The following is a 23,218-nucleotide window of genomic DNA, read 5'->3' as shown; positions in this document are numbered from 1 at the left end:
TGTTGTGGCAGCACACCCCCTGCTGGCATCTGGGACACTGCAGGGCCCTCTTGCTCCCAGTGTGATGGCTGGCGCCCCTTTACTGGCCTCCTGCACCACATAAAGTCAGAGAGCCAGTTATTCAGCACCCACAGTTCTGGAAATAGTAACTGAAATGGAGCTATTAATGGAAAGAGCTGATGCCTCAGTTCTTGTGTAACTTGGAAGAAAGATTTTCACGAGGAGGCAGTGCAAAGATGGCAGATAACTTCATTGAAAATAAATACAGTGTAAAGAGCTTATTGTAGAAAACATAGGTAGGCCCAAGGGAGGAGCAGGCTGATCGTGCAGGAAAACAGACCAAGAGCCCTGTGCAGGGAATTTTATTTTGGACTTCTTCACATTCCTGCCTCTGTCTCAGGTCTCCGCCTCTTTTCTTTGTCTGGTTTTTCTGGTCCTACCTTAGGTCCCCGACTTGCCCCTCTTTGGCTTGTGAGACCTCCTGTGGGTTAAGGCACATGTCTGGAGATCAGTCCAAATCCACTGTTGGGGCTGGCTTCTCCCTGCCTCCAAGGAAGGCCCTACAGTGGTCACGTCTGTACCTTCTGTGCCTGCCTATCTCTTTCGAATGTCCTCCTCTGCCCTAGTCTGTACTTATGGTGCCAGGTTTCTCTTAAGAATGTTCCCATGTGTGTACCTATGCAACCACCTTGCATGTTCTTCACATGTACCCCAAAACCTAAAATGCAATTAAAAAAAAAAAGAATGTTCCCTTTGTCCTTCTTATCAGCATGTAGCTAGCAATTTTCTGACATTTTAACTGTAGAGTGAATGATGATTGGGCCTTCCTAAGAGGAGTTCTAGGGTGTTTCTTTCTACATAGGTACCTCTTCCTCCTACCCACAACTGACAAATGCCAATCCACTACAGCATTAAAGATGCAATATATCAATTTTTGATGTTCCCTCCAGGTGAGCCTTCCCATCATGTTCATGTCTAGCTATCTACCGACTCTAACACAGCCCACTATCATGTGTCTTTCCCAAAAGTAGGGAAGAAACGGTTCATTGGAAACCACAGGAAATGAAATGAATGTAGATGGAAACTTTACAACTTATACAAATAATCACTCAAAATCATCCTTACACTAAAAATGCAAAACTATACAATTTCTAGAAGAAAACATAGATTAAAAGCTATGTGCCCTTGGGTTTGGTAATAAATTTTAACAAACAACACAAAGTTGTTTGTTACATACAATACACACAGAACGAAGAATTAAGTGGATTTTTAAAAATATTAAAAGTGTAGACTCTGGAAAAGACCTTGTTAAGAGAATGAAAAGACAAGCCACATATTGAAAGAAACTATTTGCAAAATACAGATCTGAGAAAGAATTTGTATTCACTGTACAAAAAAAATCTTACAACTAAGTAAAACAGCCCAATTTAAGATGCACACAAATCTGAACAGACACCTCACCAAAGGATTTAAGAGAAACCAGCCCTTTCAAAAGACTCCACCACTGATATCAACCAACTGCCTGAAGCTGCCTCTCCTTTCTTGCCTGATGAGACCACACATGACAGAGAGGTTCTGGCCAGTATGCAGATAATGCACAGAGCAAGTTTTCATGTCCTCTGCTTCACCTTTTAATGTCAGAGGGCTGAAAACTTCACCCTGGGATTATGCTAACACTGCCATTATTTGAACATGGGACCCATGAAGAAGTAAGGAACTCAACTGCGATTGCCTGCATTTCTCCTTTCATAAATATTCATTACTCCTCCTACAGCTTATTAAATATGTGTATTTGGCCATGCCACTCAGCGTAAATTACTGTTTTCTTTACCTCTCCCTTGAAGTGTCTGCTTCTGGCTTCTGGCTGGAGTCTATGCTTCCCAGCTGGTTACAAGAACTACCCTGCAGGCTGCAACCCTTTATAGGAAATAAATCTCTCACTGGGTGCAGTGGCTCATGCCTGTAATCCCAGCAGTTTGGGAAGCCAAGGTGGGTGGATCACCTGAGTTCAGGAGTTTGAGACCAGCCTGACCAACATGGTGAAACCCTGTCTCTACTAAAAATACAAAAAATTAGCCAGGCATGGTGGTGGACATCTGTAATTCCAGCTAATTGGGAGGCTGAGGCAAGAGAATTGCTTGAACTCAGGAGGTGGGGGTTGCAGTGAGCCAAGATCACAACACTGTACTCCAGCCTGGGCAACAAGACTGAAACACCTTCTCAAAATAAATAAATAAATAAATAAAAATAAAGAAATATCTCCTTTCCAAAGTTATGAACCTCGTCATTCTTCAGCTGACAGTGTTACAAAGTTCAAAAGACCTTCCATCCTTTCCCACAGAAATCCTAGAAATTGTCATTTTATTAATTATTTCAGATGCCTGAGAACTTGTAATCAAATGAGTAGAAATGTTGAAATTGTGCTTTACCACCTATGTATCTCTTAATCCAATCAAGTAGATGTCTAAAATTAACCATGAGAATACGTATGCCTGATTTATGACTAAAATTTTAGGGTGAAAGCTATAGATCTCTATTTGTGTTTTATGCCTATTAACATATGTTTTGTGTGTGTGTGTGTGTGTGTGTGTGTGTGTGTGTGTGTATTTCCTTAACTCCAGATAGCAATGCAAAATTCATTGATAAAATCCTCTAAAAATGCTGTATTCTAAATTAGCTTGGAAAAAAAATAAGCATTTCTAAATAAATATTCTCCAAACTCCTAGAAATGTAGGAACTGGTACAAATGATTTTCAAGTTAACACAATTTATATAAAACACAGTTAAATAAGATCGATTTAATGCTCTTGGTGTAAAAAACAACTATGTCTTCAGAGATATCACTATTGAACATAAAACAAACATACATTTCTATTCTGCTTGAGTTCTAGTCAAATATGCTAATATGTTTACCAGATACTTAAAATCTTAAAGCTTATAGATTTCATTCTAATTAAGTTGTTATTCTTATTTAAAAAATAATAAATATTATTATTTCAATAATAATATTTTACAGTATATCTGCCTAATAATAGTTTCCAAAATACTTTTGGTAATGTTTAACCTTAAAGTTAAGCTAACTAAAAGATTTGCATTAGCCGGGCACGGTGGCTCAAGCCTGTAATCCCAGCACTTTGGGAGGCCGAGGCGGGTGGATCACGAGGTTAAGAGATCGAGACCATCCTGGTCAACATGGTGAAACCCCGTCTCTACTAAAACTACAAAAAATTAGCTGGGCATGGTGGTGCGTGCCTGTAATCCCAGCTACTCATGAAGCTGAGGCAGGAGAATTGCCTGAACCCAGGAGGCGGAGGTTGCGGTGAGCCGAGATCGCGCCGTTGCACTCCAGCCTGGGTAACAAGAGCGAAACTCCGTCTCAAAAAAAAAAAAAAAAAAAAAAGATTTGCATTAAACATCTAGATAATTTATAAATAAGATACAATACTAAAAATTACTGAACATAACTAATTCAACTTTATATACTTTTGCCCCTGTTTTATGGCGAGACTAAAGATATTTTGTCCTGTTAATAAATATTATTTTTGTCTACCACTCTGAGAAATTGTACTATGAGGAAACACATCCCTCTAGATATTGGGAGATCATATACTCATAAATTGTCTAATCTACTATAGGATGTTAATATATGTCAATATAAAATTGTCTACTTCCTAGTTTACTGTGGAAAATAAAGATTACTAAGCATGAAAAATATAATCAATATAAATAAAATTATTAGAAATAACAGAATAACTAGAAACAACCCTATGCAAAGTATGCAAGAAAAGTAGGGCAAGTTTTGCAAGTAAAGTAGGTTGTATTTATTGTAAGAAAAACTATACAAAATATACTAACAAAAAGGGATACCTAATCTTTCCTAGGTTACATTTATATAGGTAAAATGTTATGTTTTCAGAAATTATGTAAAATCCTGGAACTTTGTCAATGTCCTCATTATACACACTATGCGCTGGTATAGTGCTGTGAGTCATATCAATTATTATTTTAAAGGTTGTATGCCACAGACAAAATTGAATATCCTTGTCAGTTGTGGTATAAAGGACTCTCATCAGATCTTTCGTCACAGCCATTTCATGCTCTTTGTCATTTAGATACTATTTAGCCCTGATGCTTTCCTGAAAGCTCCTTCAATCAGCTATAGGTTAGAATGTTTGTCTCCAACACAGGACTCCCTCTGAGACTCACAGAAAACACTGCGACAGGTACTCTGGTTATAGGCTTCTGATGATATTGCTTAAATAACTTTAAGACCATACACTTGTCTCAGTGAAGCTCTCCGGAAGTCTAGCTGAAAAACCAATGTGTTGATGACACTGCCAACCCAAGATTCAGCAAGACTGGAATTGATTACATGGCACTGAATGAACTGATGAAAATTGATTATAATCTTACAGCTTTTGTTGAGCATTGCTGTTTCTTTAATGTTACAGTTTCTGGATTTAAGAAATCTCTTTCTCTTAAGCTAACTGTAACTCACAACAATTTGGTAGATTACACTTTTGTAAATAGAAATGAAGCCTTTATCTTTTTTCCCCAACTGATTTCTCCAGAATTCTGAAATTCTTACTGAATACTCTCATTTTCATGACAACATAGTTGTTAGCAAAAGTCCAATAAGAATCTGTTCACCTTAGAACAGGACATAATTGGAAACTTTGGTTATATTATCAAGGCTTTTACTGGAATATCATATTTAGGACTAGCGTACCTAAGATCAGTTATGACCAGCAATTTTAAGTAACTAAGGTTGACTTTTATGGAGCCCATCCTTGCAAAGCACTCTTGAGAAAAGCCAGCCTGATACCGAGATTACAGGTTTCACATCCTTACAGGTTAGTAAGGAAGGTCATTTTCTTGTAGGTCCAGGTGTTGGGGATAGTTTGGGGGCCTCAAGAAGAGAGGAATTCACCCAATGTTATAAGGACTGCTGCTGAAATTTGATAGTATGTTCTGGGCTTGGCTTTTAGCCTCAATAAGGTCCTTTTTTTTTTTTTTTTGAGACGGAGTCTCGCTCTTGTTACCCAGGCTGGAGTGCAAAGGCACGATCTCGGCTCACCGCAACCTCCGCCTCCTGGGTTCAGGCAATTCTCCTGCCTCAGCCTCCTGAGTAGCTGGGATTACAGGCACGTGCCACCATGCCCAGCTAATTTTTTGTATTTTTAGTAGAGATGGGGTTTCACCATGTTGACCAGGGTGGTCTCGATCTCTTGAACTCGTGATCCACCCGCCTCGGCCTCCCAAAGTGCTGGGATTTCAATAAGGTCTTTAAAAGTCCAAGCTGAGATTCTGTATGAAAACGTCCAGCAAAGAAGCTTGAAAGCACTTATGTGGTCAGCTCTTGTTCTTGCTGCACTTACATAATCGGGCAAAATCTAACAAAATTAGACTTATTTTAAAAACAAGAATAATCTGGCTTTGATTATCTATGATCAAAAATGATGGTTACAATAGAGAGAAAGTTTATGTTTCAATGGAAAACTATAACTTGCCCAGGCATGGTGGAACATGCCTATAATTCCAGCACTTTGGGAGGCCGGGAGTTCAAGGCCAGCCTGGGCAACATGGTGAAACCCCATCTTTACTAAACGTGCAAAAATTAACTGGACATGATTGTATGTGCCTGTAGTTTCAGCTAATCAGGAGGCTGAGGAGGGAGACTTGTTTGTACCCAGGAGATAGAGGGTGAAGAGAGCTGAGCTTGCACCATTGCACTCCAGCCTCCACAACAGAGCCAGACCGTCTCAAAATTTTTTTTTAAATAAGAAAACTATAGACCTTGAGAGTTATCAGATTCTAGTCTTGTTTCTTGTCTTGGGGCTATTTTTACCTCTTTGAAAACTGATCCTGCCATCTAATGAATTTTGTCCCACGATGATACTTGTGGAACAAGAAGCCAAGTATTGTCTTCCCTACTAATGTATCTATTGTTGCTTAATTTGAAGGCCTCCAACCCTGGAACAAAGTTAGAAGCGGAAGGTTTTGCTCCCCAGAATGCAGAAACAAATTGGGATACATTCATGCAATAGATACTATTTAGCCATAGAAAGGAACAAGCTATCAACTCACACAAAGACATGAATGAATCTTTCATGCACATTGCTAAGTGGAACAAGACGCTCTCAGGAGAATCCACACAGTGTGACCTCATTTAATGAGATTCTGGAGAAGGGAAAGTACACAGGTGGGAAGCCTTTGGCTGCATGGGGTGGGGGTTTGAAGCATTCCATCTGATACCTTAATAGTGGATACCTGCCACTGTGCATTTGTCAAAACATACAGAATTTTACAGCTAAATAGGTAAATCAAACTCTATTCTAATTAAATAATATTATTCAAGATATGGAGTATCCCAGCACAGAATACATAGTGTGAAAAATAATTTAACTATGCTAAGAATTACTATGGTTTGGATGTGGTTTGTCTCTGCAAAAGCTGATGTTGAAATTTAACCCCCAATGTGGCAGTGGGTGGAGGTGAGGCCTAGTGGGAGGTGTTTGGATCGATTCCTCATGAATAAATTAATGCCCTCCCATGGGGGCGAGTTCTGTCTGCTCTCACAGGAATGGATTAATTCCTGCAAGAGTAGATAGTCAAAAAGAGTCTGGCTTCCTTGGCTTCCCTCTTGCTTTTCCTCTTGCTGTGATCTCTGGTGCACCCCTTGCTCCCCTTCCACTTTCCACAATGAGATAAAAAAGACTGAGGCCCCACCAGATGCAACTGCTCGGTCTCGGACATTCCAGCCACCAGTATTGTGAGCCAAATGAAACTTTTTTACTTACAAATTACCCTACTGCACGTATTCTGTTACGGAAGCACAAAATGGACTAAGACACAAATGTGGGAAAAAACTCACTGAAGGTGTAGGGAAAATGGTGCTGACCTAAGTCTCTTTGAAAATGAATAGAATCTGTAGGGTGAAGGCAAATGAACTATACCTCATCATTGGATTCCAGTTTATAAAGTTCTTTCCAACAGGGGTAATTGTGAACAACTGTTAAACCACAGTATCTGTATCTGGAATCAAACAATGAGTTACATATGTCGTAGATTGTAGGAACCAGGTCTATCATTGTTGAAGTGGGAGGTTACAAATTAGCAAGGGGAGAAGGGTAGAAAGATTCATGTGATCGTAGATCAGAGGTGAAGACATCAACGTAAACTTATGTCTAGTTTAATACAGATACATACAGTTCAACATTGAAACCTTTGTAATTGGGTGTGTTTAGGTAGGTGACATACACACATATACCTCCTAGCATTGCTGATGAGGGACAAGACACAATGTGCTCACTCAACAGCCAGATATAAGTTTTCCTACCATTCTGAAAGGAATCAGGCTCTTTGAAGAAATGTCTGATACTAGAACTGGGACAGTAAATATATGAGCCAGGAAAATCTTGAAGTATCAGAAAGTAAGTACTAAAAAAAATTGAAATATGTCAAAGAAAAATTGGAGCCAATAAAAAGAGCTACCGATTACCAACACAGGAATGAATTGTGCAACATAATGCTGTAGTGTTTAATACTAACTAAAGCTTCAGGTAGTTATCTAGGTGTCTGTATTTGTATATGTAGGCGAATAAGCAAATGGAGTTGAATAGAATATCTCCTTTGCAAAAGAATTCCAAATAATTGATGTAGACCCTCAGCCATCAAGAAGGTGGAGCTAACTCCTCACTCCATGAGTATGGACTTTACACATATGTAAACTTATTTATCATATTTTTTTCTTGTGCTGTGGTTGTGTCCTGGGTTCCTTCTCTAAAATTCTGTTCACCTTAGACCAGAAAAAAAAAAAAGTTACCTTAAAAACTCTGTTTCAATTCATGGCTAAATATTTTTTAAAAAGCGACTTTGTAAAAATATGTTCCAATGGCAAATTGATCCATTGTGATTGGATCACTTATTCCAAATACTTCCTGTCTTTATTTTGTTCCAGTGCCTACATTTTAGCCATAAAACACAGGAATCAAGTATTGGCCACTGGGAAAAAATATTCAAAAAAAGAAAGAATGTGAACTGAACTTGTGACCAACATGATTCAATCTTTCACCACAACTCTTTCTAAAACGGAAGAGTTTGAAAGGATATTCAGAGTCAATCTCCTCAATGAGGCTTTGCAGAAAATGAGGAAACTAGAGAAACAGAAATGACAGGAGTTTCTATGGGCGATTTTAGATGTTTCTATGTTTTATGGGGAAAAATCACTTTACCTTTTAAAGAATCACAAAGAATTATTGGAAACCCAAACTCTAGAATGTTTCCAAATTTATTTGAACTTCTATGTAATTATGTCCAATGGCTAGTCAAGAAGTTGATGATTTTTAAAAAATGTGTGCCTTATTTGTGTAATAAAATACACAATGAATAATTAACACTCATAGAAAAACATGTTAGACCTTGTGAAAGGAAAATAAACCTTGGGGACCCAAAATCACTAAGCTAAAGGGAAAAGTCAAGCTGAGAACTGCTTAGTGCAAATCTACCTCCCATTCTATCCAAAGTCACCCATCTGCTCACCGAGATGAATGCATATCTGATTGCCTCATTTGGAGAGGGTCATCAGCACCTCAAAAGAACGAAACCATGCATCTTTATCTACCTATGACCTGGAAGCCCCTGTCTGGACTTCTCTTCAAGTTGTCTCACCTTTCAGGACTGAATCAATGTATATCTTACACATAATGATTGCAATCTATATCCTACACATAATGGTTGATGTCTCATGTCTCGCTGAAATGTATAAAACCAAGCTCTGCTCCTACCACCTGGGGCACATGTTGTCGGGCCCTCGTGAGGATGCATCACGGGTGCGGGCACCCTCAAATTTGGCAAAATAAACTCCCTGAAAAATCTGAGACCTGTCTCAGATACTCGGGGTTCATACCGTAATGTAGGATGTTAATGTTTGTAAAACAGACACTATTTTATCTACTGTTACAATGATACTGCCAATTAACCTTAGACTTTCTCCACAAAATAAAAAATGATGAGGTATAAATAATATATTTAAACTTAAATAATATAGCAAGTTTTACTATGCCTACCTTTCATTTTTAAATACTGTTTTGACTACTTTAAGGCTGTAAGAAAAATGAGTAATTAAAACATGAATAAAAGTGTTTACAGGGGGTGGACATGCTTTCTCCAGCCTCAGGCTTGGGGTGACTTGAAAGACCCCTGCCCATCCCCAGCTATCATTCCAGCCATCCTAATGGTGGCTGTAAGCATTTCTACTTTCTCTATGTGAAAAATCAATCTCCAGAAATAAACCCAAATCTTACAATATGTTATGACACGCTATGATGATGAGCAGCCAAAGCCTCAAGCAAGGGAAGTTTTCGCCTCACCTTCCTCACATGGCCTGCAGCCATGTACCCCCAGATCAGACTTGAGGAGAATGAAACTTTGGTCTTCACTGTGGACACACTACCAGGTGCTCCAAAGCCATGGCCTCTCCTCAGGTGGGTCCTGAGGAGAACAAAGCTCTGCTTCTAACCCTAACCCTGTCGCTAGACTTTGACTCTGACCCTAAACCCTGATCCATACTCTGGTCCCTAATTCTGACCCTGACTTTGATCTTGACCCTGACCATGACCCCACCTCTAACCACACTTCCAGCCCCAACCCTGACCCAGACCCTAATTCTAACCCTATTATGATAACTACAATCTATCTCTAATCTTACCCTCTAGTGCTAAACAGCTGTACCCAAAAGCACTTTTGGATTATTTAACTTCTTTTCCTTGAATTCTCTAAGGACATCCTAAAGGAGATGCCATTATGTATTTGCAGTCCCTCTGAGTGGTATGCTTTCAGATTGGAAGTTCTAATACTTTGCAAGACATAAGAAGTTTGAAGGGTGATAGCACTGGGTTGTTAGGAATGCATGCTGGCATTCACGATAGTCATTGGTGCTGTTCTCCAAATATTTTCAGTTCATTTTTTATGAATGCATTCTGACTGTTCCATCCCACCTACTTAAATTTTTACATGGCCACTTGACTTTTTTTTTTTTTCCACTGGAGGTGAGAAGAAATAATATGTGATTTTTCAGGAGAAATCTCCAAGAAACAGAGTTCTATCCAGCATACTTTTTGTCTTTTTTCATAGCAGTGGGGATCTTATTGATGGTACCTCCTTCAGCCTCGATTCCTGTGTTAGGATGACACAGCACAGAGCAACCTCTCACCTGACCCGTGATGAGATGCAAATAAATGAGGAAGAAGATTTTTGAGCCACTGAAACTTGGAGGCTGCTTGTCACCGTGCTTTAACCTAGCCCCCACTGACTGATGCAGGGCTGAAGAATGAGTCAGAACTGGGTCTAGGCATGTGAAGTGCACTCCTCCAGGCTAAGTAAAATTCAAGTCTTGTTGCAAAGGTTAACAGTGAGCACGATGTGTTATTAGGGTGAGTGTGGGATACATAAGGTATGTCAAGTGAGAATAATGAGAAACTTAACTTTAAAAGACAGTGCTAATTTGGACTGTGGAGAGATTCCAATGTCCTACTTAGCATTTGAGATTGCGATGGCTGAACAAACTCATTAAGAACCCTAAATGAAGGCTTGGGCTAAATATCCGAGGGTGTCTAATATCCCAATTTTTCATCCTAGAATGGGCAGAGTCCTTCACCCTATTTTAGGGAGACTTCCAAAAGAAAAAAGGCCTGCATTTCTCCAACAACCCACATCGAGAGACTTTCCTGCACTTCTGAGCTGTGGCTAACACTCCTCAGCTTTCATTCTGTCCTCAGTGTTTTGGGGAAACACCTTTAACTCTCTATGACTTACAGGTTATTAAGTGGCCCTTATAATTCTTTCCAGAGATAGAAAAGACTAATGATGAGGGAGTCTGAGCTCACAGCAGCAAGTAGGCATGTGTGCTCAGCAGCCATGTGGCTCATCTGCTAGATTACTACATACGATGTTCTGCAACATTGCTTAACACAAGGGGGCGCTCTCCTGACTCAGAGGGTTTAATTGCTCACCTACTTCTTTTTCTGCCCTCTTGGGCTCCTAAAATGAAAAGAACCCTGGGTTGATAAAGTGAGTCAAAAGGGTGCCAACCGTGTCACAGCAAAATAAAGATTCCTAAAAAATCTCCGGCCTAAGATGACAGCCTCGGCTGAGTAAGTCTAAATGTGCTGACAGTGGACATGGGAGAGTGAAGGTGGTCACAATGTCCACATTAAAGAACTTTAATCTTTAACATTAAAGATTGCAAGAAAAGAGAGACAAATGGAGATGGCAGCACAAGCCCCTACCATAAAAGCAGATGTTCTGAAATCAGGTATATTTATTCTGACAAAAGTTAGAGACAGAAACCAAAGTTTAGCCTGAGGTTACAATTAATTGGGCAATAAGCCAGAGGCACATATGGTATAGACAGATTTAAACGTTCTCTCTTATATTAATATAAATACTAAAATAATATCATACAAACACTTGGGTCTACATGAGTATTTAAAGGAGATCTCACAAACATGTTTGGCTTTTGAAGGTTAGTACTGATGGTCTAGAGAATTCATTTTGTTCTGGAGAGAGAAAGAGAGAAATTTCTTGGGTCCCTTCAGGAATGCATCTGGCTTTGCCTCATCTTGTATGTTTGAACTATGCATATGGCAGAAGAAAACATGAGGATTTCCCAGATTTAAGGTGTGAAAAGCCACTGGGTGCTTTAAGAAGCCTCAGTTTTTTTCTGCTGGAAAAATGAGTTTGTTGAGACAAAATGAGTTGGAGAAGTTTGCTATTGAAGTGAAGCAGAATTGCTCTTACTAATCTGCTTATTACCCTCACCTTAACCTCTAACTGTAAACCCTAACCCCCGACCCTACCCCTACCCCAATCCCTAATCCTACTCTTTAGCCTTGACCCTTGACCCTTGACCCCCAAACCTCAACACCAACCCCAACCTTAACCCCTAACCCTAACCCTACTCCTACCCCTAACCTTAACCCTTTACATCTGCCCAGATTCTCCAGCAGAATCAGGGACTCTTGGCTCCCAGCTGTGCACCACTGCATCTGGCACAGGAGTCTGTAGCAGTCCCCAAACAGGCACATGAATGCCCACTGTGCCAGCCATGGAGTGGAAGTCCAGGGTGTATTCTCACCTTCAGAACCATGGCCCAGTGCCTGCCTCAGGCTGATCAGGGCCGAAGTGAGCAGGGGCACCCAAGGTCTTCATAAGACCAAGGCTATCTTGTGCCTCCTGTTAGAGAGCGAGACGTGGACCCAGCAGCGCTGCACTCCCGCTCCTTCCCTCTGTGGCAGATCCGGCAACCTTCAAGTAAGGAGCCTTTCCCTGATGATGCTCTACAAAGCACTGGACTTTCACACAGTGAGGCTGCACACATTATTCTGTTTAGATGCCCACCTAGGCCACTGGGAGAAAGGGTGGTAGAGGGACCCTCATGTTGCCCTGTGGTATGCATGCTCTGGTTTGTATGACTGCAAGCCATTTACGAGAAACTCAAGCTGAAACACTACTTGTTTCCAACGTTTTGTTGGCAGAGGATTTACAATGTACACTCCCAAACAAGCTAGCCACAGAGCACACTGACTACTTCCCCTCTTAAGTCGCTCTGAGGGCCTCCGCATCAGTCCTATAATTGGAAGATTGGTGGAGAAGAACTGGGGTGTTGAGGGGGTACTGGATACTTGCTGGACATCAGCCTCCCCTTACCTAAGATTGCAGACAGCCCAGATCCCACCTGACCAAATCAGACATTGTGATGCACACAGCTCTCAATGGCAGGACTTACAGATGCAAAATTCTAAGGTAAAGGATTGTCTCAACTCCTTGGTGTCTCAAGGAACTAAAACACTACCTAGCACAGGTGCACCATAACCTTACTAAAGAAATCTCTGTATTTTATTCATCTTTGATTGTGGAAATGATGTGATTAATACAATTGGACTAAAGACCTTTGAGATCTCTTCACGGGATCCTATCTGGTGGACCCCCAGATCTGCCAACACAGAGAAGGTATCCATAAACATGTGTAGGACAGAGGCCAGACAAAACTGTCTCTCTCAGCCTCAAAGTGGCCTGGCAGTCACAGGAATGGCCATGTGGGGCCTGACATGAACAACAAATCAAGCTTTCAGCTTGAGGCACGCCACTGCGCCCACAAAACCAAGTTATGCCTAACAAAGAAAACTCAGCCAGCCTACTCTCCCTAATGAAAGATTCGCTCTGGGGCCTGAAAACTTGGGGGGATAACCCCTCCCTCCTCAGGCCCGGTCCCAAGGTACAAGACCACTTGCACCAGCAGCGTGGGTCAGCAAGACAGAAGCCAAAAGAGGTCAGGCTGGAAGAGAAGTATCCCCTGAAGATCAAGAGACAGACCGACTAGGTACCACGGAGCAGTTGTGTCAGACTGGAACACTTCCCATTTACAGGAGACTAGAAAACCCCTGCCTCACCCTCACCTGGGGCTGACACCATTTTTGGCCTCAGCCAGTCTGCACCCAGGCACTCATTAAAAGAGCACGTTCCTCCACATTGCCTCCAGTTGTCTGCTGGCACTCTCAGGGTTGGAACCAGTAATAGAGCCTTGCATCTAATATCCCAGGTGGTAATCCAAGAGCAATATCTGCTTGACACCCCTCCTCCTCCACCCTCTATATCCAAGCGATCACCAAGGATACAAGCCAACCAGGCAAGGTAGCTCACGCCTGTCAGCCCAGTAGTTTAGGAGGCCAAGGCATGTGGATCACCTGAGGTCAGGAGTTCAAGACTGGTCTGGCCAACATTGTAAAACCCTGTCTCTACTAGAAATTCAAAAATTAGCCACGCGTGGTGGCAGGCACTTGTAATCCCAGCTACTCGGGAGGCTGAGGCAAGAGACTCGCTTGAACCTGGGAGGCATCGGATGCAGAGAGCCGAGATCACACCACTTCACTCCAGCCTGGGCAGCAGCACAAGACTCCATTTCAAAGAAAAGAATTAGTATAGTTTTTCACCAGAAAAGGGGTCTTGTCTGAGACCCCAACAACTTGTTTTTGGATCTCACATGAGATGGAATTTATGGCGAGCCGCAGAGTCTAGTGACATTAAGAAAGTTTATTAGCCACTACTAAGTTACAGAGCAGGGAATCCTCAGAAGGCAAGAGGAGGAACGCACCTGTTTTAAAGAAAAAAACGTTATTTTTGAGATGGAGTTTTACTCTAGTCACAATGACATGATCTCGGCTCACTACAACCTCTGCTTCCTGGGTTTAAGGATTCCCCTGCCCCAACCTCCCAAGTAGCTGGGATTATAGGTGTGCGCCACCATGCCTAGCTAAGTGTTTTGTATTTATTTTCCATTTTATTTTTACTTATTTATTTATTTATTCAGTCCCTGTGGAGACTGCCAATAATGGTCAATGCCGAGTATATTGCCAGTCGTCATGGCGGGGTATTGGGAAAAGTTTTCAATTAGCAATAATCACGCCTCAGATAAAGCTCATTGGCTACAATACTGCCAACGTGCAAAGCTATTTTTTTGTATTTTTAGTAAATACAGGGTTTCACCATGTTGGCCATGCTGGTGTTCAACTTCTGGCCTCAAGTAATCCGCCCTCCTTGGCCTCCCAAAGTGCTGGGATTACAGGTGTGAGCCACTGTGCCCGGCCTGAATGTTTGTTTATATAGAATAGTATTGTCTCTTATAAAGGCCTGTGATCAGTTTGTGTCATGCTATTAGTATTGGTACTTTTCTATGTTACTACTGATTTTAACAATAATTTATGAGTGTACTATTATCTTTAAAGTAAAACATTTTTAAATTAAGAATACTTTTTGCTTAAACTACTCTTATATTTTTATAAGTTTTGGGTCTTTATTTAGTTATTAGCTTGTTCCTGCAACCCAAATATTTCATAACCAAAGGTGCTCAACCCCTAAATATATAATCCAACAAATGTAACGTGTGTGGGGGGGTGTGGGTGTGTGTGAGATGGAGTCTTACTCTGTCTCTCAGGCTTGAGTGCAGTGGCATGATCATGGCTGGCTCACTGTGGCCTCAAACTCCTGGGCTCAAGTTATCCTCCCGCCTCAGCCTCCTGGGTAGCTGGGACCACAGGCACGCATCAACACACCAGCTAATTTTTATATTTTTTTTGTAGACATGAGGGTCTCACTATTTTCCCAGGCTGGTCTTGAACTCCTGATCTCAAGTGATCCTCCCACCTTGGCCTTCCAGAGTACTGCGATTACACTCATGAGCCCTGCACCCTGCCCAGATTTAACTATTTCTAAAGCTTTTATTTAAAATAAAGTCACTGTGGTTAAGATGCCTCTGACAGTTTTGCATTTTAAGTGTGAAGACTATGTTGAGTGAATTTTCCCATGTTGTAAAATGTGCATCCATGTTTATTTCATTCCTATGGTTTCCAATTAATTTTCCCTTCTTCCTTTTTAGAAACACAGGGGCTAGTGGGCTCCCTGTCAGTTTGCATTTCCAGAATGATGGTGCTGAACACTCTGTGCTCCGACTTTAAGTGGTGCAGCAAGACGGCCACCAGAGGGTGTGCGTCCTCTGCCAGCCCTGCAGTGCCCCCAGCCACCAGCAGAGGGCACGCTGGAGTAAGGCGGCATAACTGCCTAATAGCCAAGCTCCTCTAACAGAAGCCCTACCTAGGCTTACAACTTGAGATACTACACGTGAAAGGCTCTTGGGTTTACAGTTTCAGAAATTACATGTGAAAGGGTCTTGGTCCATGGAGTAGGCATGGGGTGTGGGTTTGAACTTGTTTAAGTTAAAACAATGCCTTCCAGAAAGATCCCCCCACACTATGCCTGCGATCTTATAGAAGGGCGATTAAGGTGGTGCCCAGTAGGCCAGCCTTTACTTCTATTGAAATGCAGTGTGGAAGTCAAGCGGGAGGTGATCTTAGAGGCTTGGGTCTCCTTCCTCACCAGGTAACCTCCTTCCTGCATACAGCCACTCTCCCACGTGGGCTACTTTCCAGCCTCACTCACAATCTCTCTGAGCAACTGTGGAAAGAAGACAGCTGTGAAGCCTCTCCCTTGTCCAAGTCACTCTGCTGATAGACCTGCATAACTCGTCTCATTGAACCCTGGACCGCCCTGGGAAGAATACCTCTGCCCCTGTATTTCAGACAAAGACTATGAGGCGGTCCGGCACGGTGGCTCACGCCTATAATCCCAGCACTCTGGGAGACAGAGGCAGGTGGATCATGAGGTCAGGAGCTCAAGACCAGCCTGGCCAAGATGAAGAAACCCCGTCTCTACTAAAAACACAAAAATTAGCCAGGCATGGTGGCGGGCACCTATGATCCCAGCTATTCGGGAGGCTGAGGTACGGAATTGCTTGAACCCGGTGTCAGGTCTCCACACGCAAACCTAAAGCCTGAAAGTCTGAAGTCCTGCTTGCCTCCTGATTGTCTCCCACCCCCCGCCCCACCTGCATTCACCATTTTCCCTGATTACCCAGCGGAGCTTCCCCGGAGAAGCCCCTCACCCAACCCTGCCATCTTAACTGTTCTTAGATAATGTGAATACCTCTCACCCATCCTGTCATCTTAACTGCTCTTCTGCCTCACTCCCAGCCACCACTGTAACTAAACTTATGGTAATGTATATTCCTTGTCCCTACTCCCACCACTGTGACTGATCGTACTCTCTGTAACTTTCCACTGCCCACCCCAAACCTAGAAAACCAACTCCTATCCCATTGCCCTTTGCTAACGTCCTTTTCGGCCTTAGCCAACCTGCTCCCAGGTGAATAAACAGCCAGGTTGCTCACACAAAGCCTGTTTGGGGTATCTCTTCATTCAAGGCATGCATTTTCAACACCCGGGAGGCGGAAGTTGCAGGGAGCTGAGATCGCACTACTGCACTCCAGCCTGGGCAACAGAGCGAGATTCCGTCTCAAAAATAAAAATAAAAAACAAAGAATATGAGGCTAGCAGAGGCTGTGACCAAGCACATGACCCAAGCTTTGTCAGCAGTAGCTGAATTGGAACTCAGTTTTCATGTTCACAGGGTGTGATGAGGACCTCCTGATTACAAGATCCAAAATGTGACTGGCACTTCCATTAACATGTACATATATTTGTACATATATTTGTCTGCAATCTATGTATGAGCACTTTCATGCATCAAATTTTGCCAGGAGTCTCTCATATTATCTTTTATCATAGTCACAAAATTCTGTGTTCTTCAGTATAAATACCTGTCTTTTTATAGTTGAAAGTTGGGGATGGCAAGTGATTTCCCACACAGCCAGCAGCTAAAATATTCCAAATGTGGTTTTCACCATACATTGGGATTTACTCAGGGGAGGGCAGGCTGGCAAAATATGAGGGAAGTATTAGGGAAAGCTAGAAGGTTATAGTCTCTAACCCCAAAATATATAAAATTAGCCATATCAATTTGTAAATGTCTAGTTTCTTTGTGAGATAAAAGTATAAAATGTGTTATTTTTCATCAAAATTTGAAATAAGATGGGAACCTCTGCAGCTCAGCCACTGGCTGATGCACTGTTGCAATGTTGGACTCCAACCTTCTCACTTCTGTGTCCTAATTTCTTCCCAGGTACTACTGCTGAGTTTGAGCCTCAGCAAGGAACTCAAGGAAGTGCCAATTAAAACACTGAAGTATCTTTGCCTGCCTGGTTTGCAAGATTAAAAGGACTGATAAAGTTCACTGGTGAAAGCTACAGGCACTCTCTTGCTAACCCTAAACCCTGACTGACCCTGACCTCACACCACTCTTCCCACAATCCCTCAGGTGTGTCCCATTTCTGCTCAATTTTATCCTCCAAACTTCTAACCCTTAATATTCTAAATACAAAACCAACCTATGGGCAGTCCCATCCCCAATTGAATACTAAATTACACTAGGAAATGAAATCACAAGAACAGAAAGGCATAGATGAATGTCTAGCATGATTATATAATTAATAATGCTCAGCAAAATGATCATAATCTGACACTAAGACATATTTGAAGGATTACAGACCATGATCACTACACCCTTTTCTCAGAAAATCAAGCTGATTTTGCATACTATAGCCATCCCTGCAAATAAACATCAAATAAGCAGAATAAGAAACCCAGGTACTCATCTCCATAGATGCAGGAAGTAGTTTTCACAAAGCCAACACCATTTCATTATAAAAACACCCAACAAACTAGGGATAGGAATTTTTGTTAACACAGCAATCAGCCTCTATGCCAAACTCATAACTAGAACCAACTCCATTGTTAGGGCCATATATGACAAAAACACAGCTAACATCATAAACAATGGGGAAAACTTAAAAAGCTCTTCCTCAAAGGTCTGGAACAAGTTTGGCTACTTTTACCACTTCTATTCATCATAGTCCTGGAAGAGCAATTAGAAAGGAGAATGCAGTAAAAGGTACCCAGATTGGAAAAAAGGAAGTCGAATTGTCTCTGTTTGCAGGTGAAATGATCACGAACATATAGAGAGAAAACCCTAAAGATTCTACCAAGAAAAATCCTACTAGAAATAATAAATTTACTAAAGTTGAAAGACACAATATCAATATACAAAAATGAGTAGCACGCCGATGCGCAAATAGTGAAATGCCTAAGAAAGAAATCAGGAACACTACTTCATTACAGTAGCTACTACCTCCACCGAAAAATGATACCTAGAGATGAACTTAACCAAAAATGTGAAAGATCCCACAATGAAAACTATAAAACATAGATAAAAGGTATTAAAGCAGACATGTGTAAATGGAAAGATATCCCATGTCCAAGCACTAGAAGAATATTGTTAAAATATCTATATCACCCAATGGGGTCTACAGAATGAGCAAAATCCTGTTAAATTACAAAAGACATTCTTCATAGAAATAGAAAAAAAAATCCTAAAATTTACATAGACATGCAAAATACCTCAGACAAAAGAATCTTGCTTGAAAAGAAAAATACTCGAAGCCTCACACTAACTTATTTCAAAATATACTACAAACGTATGGCAACCAAAACAGCATGGAACTGGCACAAAAACATGGGCAGGGAGAGATAGAGATAGATAGAGATATATGAATGACAGACAGACATAGACAAATGAAACAGAATAGAGAACTCAGAAATAAATTCACGCATTTACTGTCTACTAATTTTTAACAAAGGCACCAAGAAGACACCTTCAGGAAGGACAGTCTCTTCAATAAACTGTGCTAGGAAAACACAACACCCACATGTACAGAATAAATCTAGACCGTTATCTTATCATATACAAAAATCTACTCAAAATAAAGATTTAAATGTAGGACCTGAAACTACAAAACTACCAGAGAAGAAAAAATAGGATAAATGCTTCATGAAATTGGTTAGGACAAGGGATTTTCAAATAGACATCAAAAGCAGAAGCAACAAAAGCCAAAATAGACAAAGTGCAATTACACTAAATGTAAAGGCTTCTGCAAAGCAGAGGAAGAAATCAGTAGCCTGAAGAAACGATCCAGAAAATGGAAGAAAGCATTGCAAACTATGCATGAGGCAAGGAGTTAACACACAAAACATAGAATGAACTCAAACTACTCAAAAACAAAAATACAAATAATCTGATTTAAAAATCAGAAAAAGATTTACCCAAAACCTTTGTTCCCCACTGTTATTTTCCCAGCTTCTTTTCCCGACCACCTTTGGCCTGTTCCTTCTCACCACCCTTTCTCTTCCTCCATCTACTCCAGTTCACCATTTTTCCCCATTGCCATTTCAAAAAGCCTTCTCTATGCTCCCGCTCACTGCTATTTTCACCATTCATCTACCCAAAAACTTTTCTTCGCTGTTTTTCCCCACTGTCTTTTCTCCCTTTCCTTGGCCACGTTCTTTTTCCCCCTCCTGCTCTCATCACCCTCTTTGTGCCTTCAACTACACAAAAACATTTCCCCCATCTTTTCTCAAAGACTTCTCCCCACTCCTGCTGCCCACCGCCTCTTTTCCCCCCCCCCATATACTCAAAACTGTTTTCCCCATCATCTTTCCCACCCTGCCTGCCACCCTCTTTCCCTTCTCAATCTGCCCAAAAACATCTACCCGTCCTCTTTTCACAAACCATTCTCTCCTGCTTGCCACCCTTTTTGTCCTCCAGATACCCCAAACTATTTTCCCCATCATTTTTCCCAACCCTCCTTCCCCACTCCCACTCACCACCTTTATCCTTCTCCCACTTGCCACCCTCTTTTCCCCCTCCATCTACTTAAAAACGTCCCCCTCATCTTTTCACAAAACCTCTCTCCCTTCCGCTCACCACTCTCATCCCCCTCCCTCTCTGTACCCCTTTTTCTCCTCCCACTTGCCACCCTCTTCCCCCCATATCCATCTACCCAAAATCGTTTTAACCACCATCTTCTTTCCCTGTCTTTCTTTTCTTCCAACTGTGTTTTTGCAAACCTTCTCTCCCTCCTGCTCACCTCCTGTTCCCCCCTCACCGCTCTCTTTTTCCTCATTCCACTTGCCAGAGAGTGAGACTCCATTTCAAAAAAAAAAAAGAGAGAAAGACTGTTAAATGTGCACAGATATCTTCATAAATCATCTATTTTCTGTTTTCTACATATCTTGAAAGGCAGTCCCAAATGGCAGGTAAATATCTAGGTCTTAAAAATAAAATATACTTCCTCTTCCCTTGAATATAAAATGACACTGTGGGATTAGTGCTTTTTTTCTTGGATCATTGTTCAGAAGGAGGGACAGCACCCAGACAACCACATTTTTACTGTCATCAATGGCAAGCGAAAATGTACAGCTCAATTTACCCAATGGACAAAAAGGCCCAAGTGATGACACAACTTAGCAGCCAAATTCCTATCAAGTACAGACTTTGGACATACTGATCCCTCTCCACCTGCAACCAGGAACATGCACTTTGAGTGACGTCATTCAAAATTACCCTGCCCAGACACACTCTTCATTGATTCTCTGAAGGGTGGTTCCAACAGATTCTCTGGGGCTTTCTCTGCATCATGAGAGGGAGTGCAGCTCTGCCCTTCACCTTCCTGCAGTTTGTCACCTCTTCCCCATGATCTCAGAGGAACTTTGTCTCAGGCCAACTGTTTGTTCCTTGGACTCTTTCATTTCCCCTAAAAATCAGTGACTCCACCTCTAAGTTGCCTCCATCTCCATCTATCTCTCTCTCCTGAAAAGACAGCACTCTTTAAGCATCAACCATCTGATCCTTCTTGCAGTCTCATTTTTCTGCTGGCTCCCATGTTTATGCCTGTTCTATGTTTTTCTTCTCCTGCTAAGCTGTCTGTTGTTGGTTCATTTCTGCAGTGAACCTTTAGAGAGGAAAGTGAAAGCTTGCCTTCCAGCCATACAATAGAATTATAAAGCAGGAAAGTTTAGACAGAATTTCCCATTTAAGTGCCAAAACTTCATACGCCATTTCTGATAAAGAGCACAAAGGTTAAAATAGAAACAAACTTATTTTTGACCCAAAGCTCTGTTGACATTCTATTAAACACCAACCTATTTAATTTTCATAATGTAAATGGCAGATATTTTTGTAATTCTTATGCAAATAAATCATTTCCCTGATGTTTTCGGTAAAACCCAATATTTGTAATAAAGTCCAGAACCATGAATTGTTTGAAATAATTTCTTCTTATATGTGATTACAAGTATACCTCTACGGGAAGTTAGTATACTCTCACACAAGCTAATTTTTTGGAGGAAAAGTCCAACTGTAGAAACTCCCAGAAACACAATAGTGATAAGCATCCACAGAAAGCCAAGAAAGTCATACCTAGGATACAAATAATCACATGGAAAACTGATGGCCTGGAATATAATAGTTGAAATAATGAAAAGCTCAGTGACATTTACAATATTTCAGTAAAAATGATAATCTTTAGAAACCATCACCGGGGCGCGGTGGCTCATGCCTATAATCCCAGCACTTTGGGAGGCCGAGGCGGGTGGATCACGAGGCCCAATAGATAGAGACCATCCTGGTCAACATGGTGAAACCCCGTCTCTACTAAAAATACAAAAAATTAGCCGAGCATGGTGGTGCGTGCCTGTAATCCCAGCTACTCGGGAGGCTGAGGCAGGAGAATTGCTTGAACCCAGTAGGCAGAGGTTTCAGTGAGCCGAGATTGCGCCATTGCACTCCAGCCTGGGTAACAAGAGCAAAGCTCTGTCTCAAAAAAAAAAAAAAGAAAGAAAGAAAGAAACCATCAACCTCCTCCAAGAGGTAACCACTCCCCTCAGATATCACCAGGGGATTCCACTGCTTCAAGAAAGATTGGAAGTTACCAGTCTCATGTTTTTTGCATGGCTGGTAGTGTTTTTAGGCATTCCAAATGTAGAGTGTCTTTTTTTTTTTTTTTTTTTTAATTAAAACAGGCATATCCAATTTTTTGGCTTCCCTGGGCAAAATTAAAAGAAGGAAACTTGTCTTAGGCCACACATAAAATACACTAACACTAACAACAGCTGATGATCTAAAAAAAAATCACAAAAAGGCCAGGTAGGGTGGCTAATACCTGTAATGCCAGCACTTTGGGAGGCTGAGGATAGCAGATCACCTGAAGTCAGGAGTTCCAGATCAGGCTGGCCAACATGGTGAAACCTCATCTCTACCAAAAGATACAAAATTTAGTCAGGTATGGTGGCAGGCACTTGGAATCCCAGCTACTCAGGAGACTGAGGCAGAAGAATCGCTTGAATGAGGGAGGCAGAGGTTGCAGTGAGCCAAGATCCTGCCATTGCCCTCCAGCCTGTGAGACAAGAGGGAGACTTTGTCTCAAAAAAAAATTTTTTTGTGTGATTTTTTTTTCTTGAGAGTGTCCTGCTCACTCACCATGCTAGAGTGCAGTGGTGCAATCTTGGCTCACTGCAACGTCTTCCACCTGGGTTCAAGCCATTCTCTTTCCTCAGCCTCCTGAGTAGCTGGTATTACAGGCACCTGCCACCATGCCTGGCTATTTTGTATATTTTTAGTAGATACAGGGTTTCACCATGTTGGTCAGGCTGGTCTGGAACTCCTGACCTCAATTGATCCACCGGCCTCAGGCTCCCTATTACAGGCATGAGCCACCACACGTGGCCTGTCATTTCTTTATATTTGGATAACACAAGGATTTTAAGACCCTTTCTCCCTTGGGTCAATCAATGATCTGCACCATAAACGTTTTACAAAATAAAGGGCAATACAGTCCTCATTCGCATCCTGGTCATGTCACTCCTGGTGACTCCCA

At 41.6% G+C, this 23,218-nt stretch overlaps 1 non-coding gene across 1 annotated transcript; it reads right to left on the bottom strand.

Moving 5' to 3' along the window:
- Positions 1-14,368: 14,368 nt before the first annotated feature.
- Positions 14,369-14,509, bottom strand: LOC116565615. Its single transcript, XR_004275535.1, has one exon. It is a non-coding gene; the product is annotated as a U4 spliceosomal RNA (small nuclear RNA).
- Positions 14,510-23,218: the final 8,709 nt, after the last annotated feature.

The sequence above is a fragment of the Sapajus apella genome, unplaced genomic scaffold, assembly GCF_009761245.1.
Source record: "Sapajus apella isolate SASKATOON/1434 unplaced genomic scaffold, GSC_monkey_1.0 scaffold40, whole genome shotgun sequence".
NCBI lineage: Eukaryota > Metazoa > Chordata > Mammalia > Primates > Cebidae > Sapajus > Sapajus apella.
This window is presented reverse-complemented; position numbering and strand designations above follow the sequence as displayed.